Here is a 13,542-nt window from a genome sequence, read left to right as displayed (position 1 = left end):
AGTGTTAAAACTGTATAAAGATATAGCCTGGGGCTTCCCTGGTGGCGCAGTGGTTGAGAGTCCGCCTGCCGATGCAGGGGACACGGGTTTGTGCCCCGGTCCGCGAAGATCCCACATGCCGCGGAGCAGCTGGGCCCGTGAGCCATGGCCACTGAGCCTGCGCGTCCGGAGCCTGTGCTCCACAACAGGAGAGGTCACAACGATGAGAGGCCCATGTACCGCGAAAAAAAAAAAAAAAGATATAACCTGAAAAGCAGAGGGAGTTATAACCCTTAGCTGTGATCAGCCAAAGCATTTTCCTTACAGACTATCAATAGCAGCTGTGATTCTCAGATTTTAAAACGGCAACTTTAAAAGACAACTGAAGAGCAGCCTCTGCCAGTGCTGCAACCTGGGGTCAATAGTCTGATGGGAGCCCCGGATGGGGTGGGATAGAATCAGTGTAGATACACTGATGTGTTTTTTGAGGTTAGGTGACAGTATGCATGAAGATTACCAACTCAGCTCCTCAGGCAGAGTGAACAGAAAGTAGGGTTCCTGACCTTTGTGGTGACAACATAGAGTATAACAGATTTCCCTGAGGGTCTACTGTCAAGAGCCACTACAGTAAAAGTTTCAGTTGTTGAACTGGGAAATCTTGGATGTCTAGTACATGAAACAAATAGATGATGAATAAAACCCACATGATTGTGGGGTTTATCACAGAAGTTAGTAGTAAAGTTATATGACTAAGTCTGACATTGAAAAGGTATAGAATTTTGGGTTTTTAGAAAGAAAAGGGGAAATTCAATTAAAACCACAACAAGATACTGTATTTCACATCCACCAGACTGGCAAAAATTAACAAGTTTGACAATGTGGGCTCTATATACTCTAGGCAAGACTACCCTCCCCTCAAACTCCACATCTCTGTTGGCTAAAGCTCCATTCCCTAAGCTCCAAATGCTCAGAATGAAGCATGGCCTTCCCCCAACCTTCATTTCTCTATCTTCAAGAGTTAAGCAAGACTAGAGCTCCAAGTATTCCTGAATCAAGAGCAATCTAGTGTTCCATATGTTCCCGACAAGACCACCCCTCCCCTCATCCTCCAAACCACAATGGGCAAGAGGGGAGTCAAAACAGGGCTCCAAAGCACTAAATGCTCAGAATAAGATTACCTATTACCAGCCTCCTAACTCATTCCTTCCTGAAAATACTCCTGGCAAGATTCTCGAACTACCCCCCCCCCCCCAACCTCACAAGCTTCACTACCATTATCTGCTTGAAAGCCTGAGGACCAACCAATCTCATCACACCTGTACCTCTTTTTATGTCAATCACCACATGGAGCCCAGAGCTTCCTGGTTATACTTCATCCTCTTATAGTCTCTAATCCCCATATGGCTCTGACAGCAGTAAGATAATATCCCCTTCTCTTCTTTACTTTTTTTCCCATAAAACATGTACCATTTTGATATTAAATATTTTAGCTATTTGTCTCTACTAAAACCTAAACTCCAAGAGTAGGGTGTTTTGTTTTTATTTACTGCTGTACATACCCAATAAACATTTCTTGAATGAATAAATAATGAGACTATAGAGTAATTTGAATCCTTATACCCTAACACTAGGAGCATAAATTAGTATAACCACTTTTGGAATTAATTTGGCATTATCAGGTAAAGCTGAGGATGTGCACTTCCTGTAACTCAGTAATTACCTGAGAGTAGTCTCAGGTAACTACCCTAGAGAAAATTACACGTTTATTTAAAAACATGAATAAAAATATTCAAGGTAGTTCTTTGTATAACAGCAAAATAACAACCAAAATGCCCAAGACAGTAGAATGGATTAAAAAAATTGAGATAGTCCCACACAGACATAGATGAAACTCAAGAATATTGAGCTGAAATATAAAGAGCAAGTAGCAGAAGAATACACACATACTCACTCTCTTATATAGTTTCCATTTACATAAAGTTTCAATATATTGCTTAGGAATAAATGCAATAAAGCTAAAAAGAAAAGGATAAGTACAAGGATAACTATTACCTTTGATGGGATAGGGAAGGGAATGGGATTGAGAAAGGCATACAGAGTATTTCAAAGATAACTGTAAACATTTTTTCTTTGAATGGCTGGAGGTACAAGAATGCATCATAATAGTTTACATAATCTCTATTCAATATTTTATTTTTTTCTACTTCTGTCTTCATTTTTACTTTTTTTAACTTTTAATTTTTATTGGAGTACAGGTGATTTACGATGTTGTGTTAGTTTCAGGTGTACAGCAAAGTGGATCAGTTATACATCTACATATATCCACTCTTTGTTAGATTCATTTCCTAAATAGATCATTACAGAGTACTGAATAGAGTTAGTTCCCTGTGCTATACAGTAGGTTCTTATTAGTTATCTATTTTATATATAGTAGTGTGTACACGTTAATCCCAATCTCTATTCAATATTTTATAATTAAAAAAAGAAAAGAGTGGAAAATAGCAGTGGGCTAGAAAAAGAGATTAATAGGCAAAACCAACTTTCACCCTGTGGACAAGAAGACCAGGAGCAGTTACTCTGCTCAGAGGCAAAGTGGGTGACTGAGGAAAACAGGAGTCCTACAGAAAGACATGGATCTTTGTTTTTCTCATAATATTGGAAGCAACTATCTCTTCATGGAAATAAAGTAACAGAAAATATATTGTAAATCAACTATACTTCAATTTTTAAAAATCTCTATGGAAAGAAAAAAGAAATAAGGTAAAAGAGGCCTACCTAATGTTAATTAATGGAATTAATTTTTCCATTAGGCTACCTAATGGAAAAGAACTTCACTTGGCCAGATATTCAACAGAAAAACTCCATCTCTGAAATAATACTTTTTTTTTTTTTTTTTTGGCCACGCATGGAGCATATGGGGATCTTAGTTCCCAATCAAGGATTGAACCTGCGCCCCCTACAGTGGAATTGCAGTCTTAACCACTGGACCACCAGGGAAGTCCCCAAGATAATAATACTTAATAATAATAGCTAATACTTATTGAGCGTCACTATCTGTTCTAATACATGTAATACATTTTACATCTATTAACTCATGTAATTCTTACAATAATCCACTCTATAGTTAAAGAAACAGAGAGGCTGAGCAACTTGCCCAGAGCCACACAGGTCTTTGTAGAGAAATCAGTATTTGAATTCAAGAAGATTGGTTCCAGAGCCTGTACTCTTAACCACTATAAGACACTGCCTTTCTGAAGCAGTGACTGTTGAGTTTTAGAAAACCCTTTCATAAGCTATTTGCAAAGTTACAGGATACTCTTCAATTGTGTGTATTATATTAAAGTGGGGGTGGGAGAAACTCTCTCCCATAATTTTCCACTTTCACACAAAAAAATCCAGGATACATTTCAGGGAGTCCTAAATCTCCTGAAATTACATATAAAATTTTTTATGTACACATGTGCATTTTTTTCTGGAAAGAGAGTACAGCTGATCCTTGAACAACGTGGGGGTTAGGGGTACCAACCTTCAAGTAATCAAAAATCTGCATGTAACTTACAGTCAGCCCTTCGTATATGCAGTTCCTCTGTAGCCATCGTTCTGCATCCTCGGATTCAATCAACCACAGACCGTGTAGTACTGAAATATTTATTGTTGAAAAAAATCTGCATGTAAGTGGACACACACAATTCAAACTGTGTTGTTCAAAGGTCAACTGTACACACTTTTAGATTCCCAAAGGAATGGTTCAGAACCATTGGGTATGAATGGTTCCTAATCATTTTACCATCAAAGGCAATTTTTATTCCTGGCACCCCCCTCCCCAGATCTCAATATGGAAGGATCCCTGAACAACTACCATTCTTGTAATAACTTCGTTTTCTCATTTTATTAATTAGACACGTAGGTCTGCCAATCAGAACTTCTAATAAAAACAAGAAAAAAACTAGTGTTAATAGCCCTGATTTAGAAATTTTCAATATTTTAAATTACAGATAATATTCAAAATGCCTATAACATAAAGTCAGAGAGATTTCGGCTACTCTGGATTTGTTTCCTTCCTCAACTCCATTAGCTTAAGTCAAAAGTGGTTGATCTGGGGAAAAAAAAAAAAAAAGTGGTTGATCTGAGGTAAATGTATGATTACCACCAGGCTGGTAGAAATGCAAAAAATACCTTGGGAACCACCATTACTCAACTGATTATTGTTTAAGTTATTGAGGAAACTGCCGCGTACTAGGCCCAATGCCAAATACTATACATACAGAGAGAAAAATCTTACAGAGCTTCCAGATGTCGAGGGAATCCAGATTGGAACCAATGCTTTAGGTAAAGGCTAAGAGCTTTTCGATAGATATAAAAAGACTGCCTGTAGAGATCACAGGAAATTCAGGAAGGCCCACAGAAGTTGGAATGTCCTTATCTTCAAGCGAACCTTGCAGCCAACAACAGTGGGCAAAAAACAAATTTAAAGGGCTTCCCTACCACATAAATGCTATACAGTCATCTTTCAGTATCAGTGGGGGATTCATTCCAGGACCACCCACAGATACCAAAATGCAAGGACCAGAGGGACACTCAAGTCCCTTACATAAAATGGCGTAGTATCTGCATATAACCCATGCACATCCTGCTGTATACTTTAAATCATCTCAAGATTACTTATAATACCTAATGTAATGTAAATGCTATGTAAATAGCTGCCAGAGCACAGCAAGTTCAAGTTTTGCTTTTTGGAACTTTCTGAATTTTTTTTCACAAATATTTTCTATCAGATTTTTTTTTTTTTTTTGGGCTGCGTTGCGTGGCTTGTGGGATCTTAGTTCCCCGACCAGAAATTGACCCTGGGCCTTGGCAGTGAAAGTGGCAAGTCCTTAGCACTGCACCAACAGGGACTTCCCAGATCAGACTTTTTGTGTATGAGAACTAAAGTAAATTTAAGTTTCATCCTGTAGATTTATTAGAGGAAAATTTAGAAAATAAGCACTTTAACATCAAAATAGAAAATGCAGTTCTATTCAAACCAGTGAAATTTACACTATTAATGATGGCAGCTTAATACATATTAAATAATTAGCATCTCTAAATATTGAGTCTGTATCATTCTTCGCTATTTCCTGAATTGATGTTAGTAAGCTAGCTCAAATCTGCCTCTGATAAACAAAAATTCTCTTGTTGTTTTTATTTATTTATTTAGAATATTTATTTATTTGGTTGCAATGGGTCTTAGTTGTGACAGCTGGGCTCCTTAGTTGTGGCATGCATGTGGTATCTGGTTCCCTGACCAGGGATCGAACCTGGGCCCCCTGCATTGGGAGCTTGGAGTCCTATCCACTGCATCAGCAGGGAAGTCCCTCTTGTTCTTTTTAGTGATAGGATAATATAAGTTTCAGATTGAGTCAGGACTGGGATGACTGCTCCAGGCAAATATATCACTTAAACTTCAGCCTCAGCCAAGTCCTCATATGATATATAAAATCAAAAGAACAGACACATAGAAAAAATATAAATGCTCTAAATTTTCTTGCATTTCCATTTTAAATATTTTCTCCCATGGAATAATTTATTCTAACACTACTCAATAATCAAAACTATTTTTTGTATGAGACAGCTTCTCTGATAAGTTTCACACACGAAGTGAAATCTCAAGAGCTTCATATTTCATTAACTAGTTCTGAATTTAGATGTTGGGAGATTAAGGAGTATGAAAAAAAAGAATCACTCTTCTTTTTAAATTCACATAATCTAAAATAATTCTTTGCTTAAAATATATTATGAAAATACATGCTCCTGAAAAAAGGTTTCAGCCTGTTTTGTGAGGAACTACTTTTAATTTGGCAGTCTTGAGATCACAGAGAGAAGGCACAATCTTCAACACTGTTGAGCACACACACTGTTCCCTCTTACGAAAATAGATAAGCCAAACAAAAAATATGATCTTGAGTCACCCAGGAGTTGAGAAACAGGGAACTCCCTGGCAGTCCAGTGGTTAGGACTCCGAGCTCTCACTGTCGAGGACCTGGGTTCAATCCCTGCTTGGGGAACTAAGATCCCACAAGCCTTGCGGCGAAGCCAAAAATAAAAATAACAAAAAAAAAAAGGAACTGACAAACATAACAGGTGTGTGTGTGCATTGCTGGCATTCCATAAAGGGGAACAACTGGTTTAAAATTTTACTGGTGCACTTCAATCTACTTTGCCCCAATGGACAAAAGTCCATGGTTCAAATTCTATCTACAGTTTCAATTTAAAACACCAGCAGCCAAACCTTTAAAGTTAATATGCAGTTTTCAACAGTGAGACCTAGTGCTAAGGTTAGGTATTTATATACTTGTATCAGCTATTTGTGTCTGTGTTGAAAACTAAGTATCTAAGTCTTGCCCACGCCTCTGCACCATATCCATTGTCATAATATGCCAGGATTATTATTTTCAAGATTTCCCACTCATTTCCCAGTGTTTTCACTAAATAGTACTTATTCCATATTTTTGAAGGGGAGGTTGAGAAAGTACTAAAAACTAGAAACAAAAAGCACTCCACTTACTTTCTTAGGGAACTGTTTCTTATATAGGGACTGGATGTCTGGAGCAGTTCAGATATAAATTTTTTCTGAGGATAGAGAAAAAATTTCCTTTCCTTCTTACCCTTCTTACTCCCTCGATTTGCATTTCACATTTAGGCTGACCCACGCAGAGGCAAAAAGCAACACACAAAGATCAAAGAGTTTGCTACGATTTCCAACAGTGGGTGCCATAACTAATTCCCAGTTTTAGCTCAACTCCTCTAATCATCTTTAGTATCTACAGGAAGCCAGCACATTGTTATTAAATGTTTTATTTTGAACGAATTTTAAACTTGTAGAAAAGTTGCAAAAATAGTGCAGAGAGTTCCTTATACCCTTTACCCAGTTTCTCCTAAAGTCAACATCTCATAAAATACAGTTACAAAACCAAGAAATTAACATTGGTACAAGTCAATTAACTAAACTACAGACTGCTCGAATTGTACCAGTTTCTCCACTAATGTCCCTTTTCTGTTCCATAGTCCAATCTGGGATCCACCACTGCATTTAGTTGTCAATTCTCCTGAGTCTCCAATCCGTGACAGTTTCTGTCTCTAATTATCTGTGACTTTCCCTGGTCTTTGTGACCTTTACACTTTTGAAAAGTACTAGCCAGTTACTTTGTAGAATGTCCCTCAATTTGTGAGTAGAAAGATAAAGAGTTTATGCATTTTTGGCAAGAATAATACCACAGAAATAATGTTGAGTCCTTCTAAGTGCATCATATCACTGGGGTCATGATGTCTGTATGTCTTATTACTGGTGATGTTAACCTCAATCAGTTGGTTAACACAGTATCTCCACTGTCAAGTTACTATTTTTCCTTTGTAGCTAATAATTATATTGGGGAGATATTTTGAGACTATGCAAATACCCTGATTTTCCTCAAAATTTCACCTACCAGTATTATAGGTAGATTTTATCTGCAATAATTACTACGCGGCTGTTTGTCTAATAGTGATTTTGTTTCCTTTTTACCATGTTTACTCATTGGAATTCTTCTCTAAGAAAGAGCTGTCCCTTCTTGAATTCTATTTATTTATCAACTATGTCAGTATGGACTCATGGCCACTTACTTTACTTTATTCTATGGGTTAAAATCCAGTACTACCATTACTCATTTTATTACTCAGGTTGTTCCAACTTTGGCCATCAAGCTCCTTCAAGTTCCTCCTGTGTCCTTTCAACAAGCTCCCAAACCTTTTTGAGCATTTACTTAATTTCAAGCACCACAAGATGTTCCAGGCTCACCTTGTATTTTCCCTGACTCAGACCTGGAATCAAGTACGGCTCAAAAAAAAAAAAAAAAAAAAAAAAAATCCTAGTTCCTTTTATCAGAGGATAGTGTTTAAAAACAAGAGCTGGGTGCTCATTGCTACTGGGGTTTCACCATCGGGTCAACAATTTGGACAACCCCCACTATTATTTGTTTCCTTACTAAACTCATTAGCTGGAAATCATTAGCATCACCTGGGAACCTATTAGAAATGCAAACTCTTGGGACCCACCCCAGACCTACCAGACTAGAATCTTTGAGGGTCTGGTGCAGGAATTTGTTTTAACAGGCTCACCAGATGATTCTGATGCTCACTATAAAATTTAAGAAACATGAAACACTGCTTTAATGAAGAAGAGTTAGCTTTCCATCACTATAAACCCTATGTTTACTATATCTATCCCTAATAAAAAAAGGGAAAATTTACTCTTAATAACTTGTGCATAAATTATATTTTTACTGCCACAACTAATAAAACTATAGGTGAATGCCTCATCTGTTAAGGCACTGAACACTTCCCTACTCTTGTTTTCCTACAAAATTTTTTTTACATGTGGTGGTCATGGTAGTTATAAAGTACAAATATTGTTACTCTTATACAAAGAAGTTTAAGTCAGCCTGCAGGACCATCTCCTGCCTACATATATGACTCAACATCCATATAGTGAATCTATAAATATGAAATCCTCCCAGCACAGTCCTCTAAAGTCAGACTGCCTAGGCCTGAATGACTGCTCCAGCACCTGACTTGGTGAACTCTGCTCTATTTCCCTGGTTTTCTTAACCACAAAATGGAATAACTACCCAGATGAAAGAAGCATTATGAGGGTTAAAGTGATAATGTGCAGCACTTACCGCTATGGGGGCACAAAAGAAGTCTCAGGATGTGTTTATTATTATTTGAACTGTTAAGTAAAAGTGCAACTAGACGTTTTATTTTTCAGAATGGGGAAAGCAAGTGGACACTGTGCTAAAGGAAAGTTCTGCTGTTTCTTCACTAGTAGATCAAAATAAAGGCAGAACCAGAGAGCTCTATTTATATAATTAAAACCCTCAGAAGTTTACAAGTTAATGTTTTAAATTTGCCTTTTGGCAAAAATGTTATTATATTTACATTATGTACACCCATGATCAAGAGCTAAAGAAGAGTATATAAAAATAAAAACAATTTGATTTGTCCAGGTAGTGGAATAATTGGTGAATTTTCTTCCTTTCTATTTTGATTATCAAAACCATGTGCCACTTCCTTTAATATTAGTAAAGAAGAAAGTAGTCCAATTAGTAATAACTGTTTCCACTTATTGAGTCCTTAAACCCATTTAATATTCCAAATAACCCTATGACTCTCCACTTTAAAGATGAGGTAATGGGCTCAGAGAGATAAAGCAACCTGCCCAAGCCACAAATTGACAGAACAGGAATTCAAACTCAGCTCTGACTCCGAAGTCTACGCTCATAACCAATGTTGGAGACATCTTTCTTTATTCACAAATGCTTGATTTGCTGTGCAAAACTTACGATAAAGTATAATCACTATATTGACTTATCTCTTGTGGGACACAGTAGTCATTATAAAATATAGACTATTAATGAAATTTTAACACAATTAAAATTCTAAATGAAAAATGAAAAACAGCATAAAGCAGACAAGGCTTCTCTCAGCAAACTTTCCTTCAGGAAATTCAAGTGGCACTTCAGAGAAATGTGGATTTCCATGGTATACAGTTTAAAATTACCGCCTACGCAAAAATAAATTACATACAAGACGCTATACGTTATTTAAATACCCAATAATCCTCAAATAATTAGCTAAATTCTTCTTACTTTATTTGTTACTTATAGAAGCTCTCAGGCTAGTATTATCTCTACACTAGGAAGAAAAACAAGTGAAGTAGAGCTGAACTGAGTCACTTATGGTTACGATAAACCAGAGTAAAACTGGTAATCAAGTTCTGGGCTCTGCATTCAGCATAAGCATTACTCAGGAGAGACTCCCAAAGTTTTCACAGCAAATGTCAGTTTTCAAACCGTTCTAATCCACACAAAGGCTTCCAGGAAAATTTTTAGTTCCTCTACCAGTAAGTTCCTTTTTAAATTAGATTATTTCCCACTGACCATTTATATAGTAATCCTGTGCTTGAAAAACAAAACTGATAAATACGGATAACAGCCACAGCCCTAATTCTTAACAAACAGAGACAAGGAAAGGATCTCTCATATAGATCCAAAATAAAATGTTTTAAAACCTAAAGACAGGTAAAATTGAAACAGTGTGTTGAATCAGATTAACTGATTTCTGTAACTGTGTATAAAGTCTAACAATTAAGCACTACTGATTAAGTAGAGAGTAAACTTTTTTGAAGGAAGGAAAAAGGGGTAAACTTTCTCGGGTATGAAATACAATTGGGACTACATATATAATATGTAATTAATTGGTAATTGCAGGGTCTTACTAAAACTTCTCTCTTTTTAGCACCATAAAGGCTAAAAGGCAGGGGTGGCAAGTGAGGGATGGCGGGGCGGCGGCGGGGGAACGCGGACACTATCTTATAAAGATTAAAAAGACGAATGATGGGATCCTGTTAAGCATGAAGGTAAAGGGAGTAATCAACACCTGCACTGGTAGATTTCCCGTTTACATTTGAACCTTATAGGAATTCTGCTTCTCGTCTCAAAGTCCAAACCAAACATTTATTCCCACCTTATTCTGTTTAATGTTTATATGATTGTTTCTCTTTTTTCACTCCAAAACAAAAATATACCTCCAACCTGCTCCGTTTAAGGTTTTTGCGGTAAGGAGGTGGGGGTGGGGAAGGACCGTTTCTGAAAGATATTTAAAAAGAAGGTATCAGATCAAAAATTAAAACATGGAAAAGTTGTATACAAATTTTACTTACAAATTCTAGCGGGGTTTTAAATCGTCGACTGTCAATGTCAGGAGAGCCCTTAGAGTGTTCTTTCTGCTCCACAACGCTGAGCTGCACCCCTCGGACGCGGCGGAACAGAACGTCGTCCCGTCCCTGCCCACGTGACCGCGACCTCCGCGGGGAGGGTAGGCGCCCGCGGAATGCTGGGACTGGTAGGTGCCGGCCCCTCCTCCCCGCAGGCGGCCAGCGGCCGAGCTGGAGGCTGGAGGTGCGGTGAGTGCAGCGGCAGAACCGCAAGCCTCCCCGCGTTCTCAGGCTGCTACCAGACCCGGAGGCAGGCATCCCTGCAAGACCCTGTAGGACCCTAAACCCTCATAAAGACCTAAAGTTCATAGGCTCGAGGAACTAATGGAACCAACACAGTGAGAGGTACTAGCCAATGATACTGGCAAGCACCAGTCAGACTTGACTTAGAAGCCGGCCTCTACCATTACGAGGTGCATGTCCTCAAAGGAGTTGCTTAATCTAAGCCCGAGTTTGCTCTTGTCAAATGCAGACAACGCTACATACATAGTACCTCATAAGGTGGTTGTGAGTAAATGAGCTAATGTACATAACAGTGTCTACTAAACGACATTAGTAAATGATGAATAAAAAATAGCTATTATCTTAATCTATTAATTTTATAAAAATGAAAATTGAGAGATGGCAAGCAATTTACGCAAGAACACATAATTGGTTAAGGGCAAAGTCAAGTAAGTCTAAAAGTCCTGTTCCTGACCTGCACCAATTCAATACAACATAGAAGAAATCTACTCACATAAATCTCACTTCCCCTTTCCTGATTTTTCCCCATAACACTCCTGACCAACACACTATTGTACTTATTTTGATTTTTATCTGACTCCCATAGAATATAAAAGCCTAGAAGGCAGGGAGGGTTGCCTTCTGGTCTCTTCTTTTACTGCTGTATCCCCAGCACCTAGAACAGGGTTTGCCTAGTACATAGCACTAGCTCAATAATTTACTGGATTACTGATTCTTCATGTAACTGATTTTTTGGTGTCTTCACCTCTCAACCATCCTTTTTTTGGCAGAAGACACGGGATTTGGGAACACTCTTAGACGCTGTTTAACTGACTGCAATTTCTAATTCAACAAAGAATAAGTGGAAGACTTATATTCTAATCACTTCATTTCTAGACATTTTCATTTGTATTAACCGTCTTTAAAGTATTTTTTCTATCACTTGTGAGGATGGGGAATAAATGCAGCTAGCTACTGTCTTTACTTCCTCTTATTTAATATTTCAATCTTTTCCTTATTAAAAATAACAATGTTTCCTCCTTCTACTAAGATATAATCCCAAAGTTATTTCTCTGATCAAAAGTGTGGATATTATGTACAATTAATTGATAAATGCTTTCTCAGTAAACAACAGGATTTCTGCTTACCCTAAACAAAAAACTCATGTACAAAAATTATCTTATTGGGGTTTCCCTGGTGGCGCAGTGGTTGAGAGTCCGCCTGCCGATGCAGGGGACACGGGTTTGTGCCCCGATCCAGGAGGATCCCACATGCCACGGAGCGGCTGGGCCCGTGAGCCATGGCCGCTGAGCCTGCGCGTCCGGAGCCTGTGCTCCGCAACGGGAGAGGCCACAACAGTGAGAGGCCCGCGTACCGCAAAAAAAAAAAAAAAAAAAAAAAAAAAAACTGCTTTATTTAGAAATCCATTGTCAAGAACATTAGATTTCTAGACTTAGGCCTAATAGCTAGGTCCTTAAATTGCCAGTCATTTAACCTGAATTATAATTTTTTGTATATCTGTCTTCCCTAGTATATGGCAAATTCCCTCAGGGTAAAGAACACTCATTAATTTAATTCATATATTTATTAAGCATCTATTCTGTGTTTAATAAATATATGAATTAAATTGATGAGTACATTCTTTGTTGTAATCATTTCTTCTCTTGTTCTGTTTTGATTCACTGAATTCCTCTACATATCTCAAACTCCCAAAGTAATTGTTTAACATCTGGAGCTCATGCTTCCTCTCTTGGTATTGGCAGCCCAGCAATTCCCTTATAATATTACCTATGAGTCTGTCTCTGTCTCACCTCTTTTCGGCCACCCTTGTAGTTTGGAAAACAGCTACAGCAGAATATCTGGTTTGACAAGGGTTTACCTTTACCTCTCAGTTAGTGATGAAAGTTGGTATTTGTAAAGTTGCTAAGGCGTGGGAGGCACGTATGGCAGGGCTAGGATTATGTATCCTTATTACCTAAAGAGGGAAAATCCTAAGCAAATATATGTGTTAATGCTAAATTAAAGTTGCCGTTCCTCTGATTTTACTTCAAGCGTCTCATGATCTGTTTCTTTGAAAACCATTCCTAAACTCTTACAAGCATTTTTAATTACAAAATAACACATGTACTGAATATTCAATAATATATAGAACCTCCTGTCCTCTCTTTTTTAATATGTCCCCCCAAACTAAGTTTTACAATCTGTAACCAAGTTTCCATATAGTCACCTGTCCTGGTAACTGTTTTAAAGAGGCTCTTAATATATGCATTACTGTTCATAATATGAACTTTGTATATTAATACTATAAAGTTTTATATTCTTTAATAATTTCATTACAGAACTTTTACTATTATATGTTAATAATGAGTAATATAGTAGGTACCTCATAAAGCATTAGTTAAATAAAAGCCAGGTATTAACCAAGTATCAACACTTCTCAGCATTTTGTCAGAAAAGACTAAGTCCCACGAATCTTGCAAATATACTATCTAACTCAGGCTGAAGAGGGAGAACATGCTTTTCATTTTCCCTTAAGACAAAAGATTTTTTTA

At 37.5% G+C, this 13,542-nt stretch overlaps 1 protein-coding gene across 3 annotated transcripts in view; it reads right to left on the bottom strand.

The window, feature by feature from the left end:
• LOC101328171 (torsin-1A-interacting protein 2) overlaps positions 1-13,542 on the bottom strand; it is a 41,609-nt gene that overhangs the window by 26,103 nt on the left and 1,964 nt on the right. Inside the window, exon 1 of one of the 3 annotated variants that reach the window (XM_019952558.3) lies at positions 10,715-10,825. The exons of 1 other annotated variant lie outside the window; for it this stretch is intronic. The gene's annotated coding sequence lies outside the window, so the exon portion shown is untranslated. Of the gene's footprint in view, positions 1-3,538; positions 3,619-10,714; positions 10,826-13,542 lie in introns of those variants that run through there. One more of the 3 variants, XM_073803781.1, reaches the window with a different exon arrangement.

This window comes from Tursiops truncatus, chromosome 1 (assembly GCF_011762595.2).
Source record: "Tursiops truncatus isolate mTurTru1 chromosome 1, mTurTru1.mat.Y, whole genome shotgun sequence".
NCBI lineage: Eukaryota > Metazoa > Chordata > Mammalia > Artiodactyla > Delphinidae > Tursiops > Tursiops truncatus.
Note: the sequence above shows the minus strand (reverse complement) of the source record. Positions and strands in the feature narration are given on the sequence as shown.